Source organism: Molossus molossus, unplaced genomic scaffold (assembly GCF_014108415.1).
Source record: "Molossus molossus isolate mMolMol1 unplaced genomic scaffold, mMolMol1.p scaffold_m16_p_3, whole genome shotgun sequence".
NCBI lineage: Eukaryota > Metazoa > Chordata > Mammalia > Chiroptera > Molossidae > Molossus > Molossus molossus.
The window spans coordinates 33,856,560-33,859,884 of record NW_023425366.1 but is presented as its reverse complement, the minus strand read 5'-3'; the positions used below and the strand labels follow the sequence as shown (position 1 = coordinate 33,859,884).

The 3,325-nt window shown below is 41.5% G+C and overlaps 1 pseudogene; it reads right to left on the bottom strand.

Moving 5' to 3' along the window:
* Positions 1-231: 231 nt before the first annotated feature.
* Positions 232-2,804, bottom strand: LOC118641606 (annotated as a pseudogene).
* Positions 2,805-3,325: the final 521 nt, after the last annotated feature.

Here is a 3,325-nt window from a genome sequence, read left to right as displayed (position 1 = left end):
GGGGTTGTTTGGGTGGCAACCAATCAATGTGTCTCTCTCACATTGATGTTTCTCTCTCTCTCTTCCTCCCTCTCTCACTCCCTCTAAAAAAATAAAAATAAAAAAAATAAAAAATAAAATAAATAAAAAAAAGAAAATACCACCAGGACAGGATGATCTACAGACACTTTTGGTGGTGTGTTACCTACACAAAAAAGGACACTGTACCATTTTAAAACATCTTATACAGTCTTACATGTCCAGTTTTTTGTTTGTTTTTTTCTTTAAAAGGAGTGAGTTGTGTACAGGGGTGTTAAATACATTATAGACAAGGGAAAAAACTTTGCTAGAACCAATGTATTCATCATCATTTTCTTCCTCTTTTTCTTCCTCCTCATCATCCTCTTCATCTTCCTCATCTTCCTTTAGTTCGTTAAGCAGCAGTCTCCTTTCCATATTTTTTCTTCAGTTTAGCACCTACAGCAGTGTGACTTCACATCTCTCCCAGCTTCTTTGCAGCATCACCAATGGACAGGCCAGGATGCTCCCTTTTGACTTTGGAGCCATACTCAGAATAAAACAAGAAAAAGGCAGAAGGAGGCCTCTTGGATGCATTGGGATCCTTCCACTTCCTTTTTGTTTCCCCTTTAAAAGGGATATCAGTTTTCATTTCTCTTTCATAACGGGCTTTGTTTGCCTTTGCCTTGTCTTCACATTTTCCTTTCTCTTTAGCAGCCATGGTCCTCTCTGAGCACTTAGAAAACCCTGAGAAGTTGACTCAGGCATCTGGTTGCTGCTTCTTGTGCTCCTCCTGGCAAGTTTGCACAAAGAAAGCCTATGATGACCTCTAGCCTCTCTGCTTCTTAGCATGTTCTTTGCCACGTTTAATTACTTTTTCTCAGCAAGCGCCATTGCCCAGTGCCCGTCTGGCTTGCACTTGCCTGGTGCTGTCTCTGTAGAACTCACTGTACCTCAATGGCTGTCTCATCGATTCTTTTTTAAGTCTTCGAGCACCTCCTTGTCTTGTGCTCCTAAAGTGACATTTCTATACATAAGTGCCAGATGTAATAACTTTAGAAGTGGCCCCATGACCCCTTCCTCCAGGTATTCACAGTCTTGTGTGATTCCCCTCCTGGATCTGTCAGGGCTCTCCTGAGAAACAGAACCACATCAATAGGATATTAGCACTGGAGATTATCCAATTCATTATAATACATTGGCTTACACAGTCATGGGGGCTGAGAAGTCCCACTGTCTGCCACTGGCAAGCTGATTCAGTAAAGTTGGTGGCAATAGTTTCTATCTGAGTCCAAAGGCCTGAGACCCAGGAGAACCAATGGCATAAATTCCATTCTGAAGGCAAGAGTGCAATGCCCCATCTTGAAGAAGTCAGGCAGTGAGGGAATTCTATTATTCTCTTTAAGCCTCCCACAGATTGAATGAGGCCCACCCACACCAGGGAGGACAACTTGCTTTGCTCAGGCCACCAATTCAAACATTAGCTCATCCGGAAACACACTCACAGACATACCCAGAATGATGTTTAACCAAATATCTGGGCACCCCATGTCCCAGTTAAGTTAACACATAAAATTAATCATTACATCTCTTCATGGCAAAGGTGCCAGGAAGTATATGAATATGACATATACATGGTAACCCCCATCTTGTGAGCACATATTCCCTTGCTGACCTAGAAGAAGCCGCTGCTATGAAGGAACCTTCCCTGTAGAGACAAGGAGCTCAATGGCCTCCTACAGATACCCAGCAAAACACTGAAGCCCTCAGCCCTGGCCAGTGTGGCTTGGTTGGTTGGAGCATCGTCCCATACACCAAAGGGTCATGGGTTTGATTCCCAATCAGGGCACATATCTGGATTGTGATTTCTATCTCTGGTTGAGGCCTATAACGGGAGGCAACTGATTGATGTCACTCTAGCATCAATGTTTCTCTCTCTCTCTCTCTCCCCCTCCCTCCCTCCTTCCCTCTCTCTTCCCCTATCTCTTTCTTCCTTCCACTCTTTCTAAAATCAATGAAACATATCCTCGGGTGAGGATTAAAAGAAAGAAAAAGAAACTGAAGCCCTCAGTCCTACAACAGGAATTGCACCCTGCCAACAACCACGCAATCTTAGAAACAGATCCTTTCCCAGAGAGTCTCTGATGAGACCCCAGCCCAGCTGTCACCTTGATTGCAGCCTGGCAAAACCCTGCACAGAGGACCCTGTTAAGCCACGACCAGACTCCCCACCCTCAGAAACTGAAGTCATAAATACGTGTTGTTTCACACCTCTAAGTTTGTGGTAATGTTGTTATGCAGCAATAGATAACTAATACAATAAGGGGTACGTTGATTTGCTTTAAAACATACACACACACACACACACACACACACACACACACACACACACACACACAATTGACCTGGGACAGAAAACTTTTCAAAACAGCTAAGACAATTATCCATGTGTCAAAACATCATCTTTACTTCAAAAAGAACCAGACCTTGTTCATTATAAGATCTCCTCTTGTCTGTTCTAACCTCAGTGGTAATAAAATGCTCTGGTCATATTGTCCTAGCTGCTTTAGGTCATTTCAAAAGCCTACTTACCACAAGAATCGACCTGTGAATATGTAAATAAGTGGTACAACAAATTGCTGTTTCTTTCTCCTTTCTCTCTCTCTCTGTATCTTGCTCTGGCTCTCCACACCCCACCCCCTTCCTCACTCTCTCTAAAAATCAATTTTTAAAAATGCCTATTTACCAAAAGAAAATAAATCAAACCACTAGGCCAGCAAAATAGTTTTCCTTACCTTCTGGGACATTTTCCCAGAGAGTGATGAAATCTAACACTATCAATCAACTGTGAAACAGTGTAGAAACTGTTGAAAGTAGACCACTTTCCCAGGTTTTGTTTTTTTAATGACATTCTCCACTTTCCCTGAAGAAAATGGGACTGGAAAGTCATATTTATATCACCACTGGCTAATAGAATTCAAAGGTTATATTTCAGAATGTTGACCTTTCACTTATAAAAACCTCATCTATGGCCCTGGCTGGTTTGGCTCAGCGGTTGGAGCGTTGGCCTGTGGACCAGAGAGTCCCGGGTTTGGTTCCCACTTGGGGCACGTACCAAAAAAATATATATATATATATATGTATATATATATAAAATAAAAAATAAAAACCTCATATATGTCAAATACCACACAAGTGAAATATTATATTGTTACTTCTTCAATTCCAGATTCTCCTAAAGCAGTCAGTTTTTATCTAAAATGAGTATATATGTAATGGAGCAATATAAAAATTATACAGCATTTAGTGGTCTATCTAGACATTCATT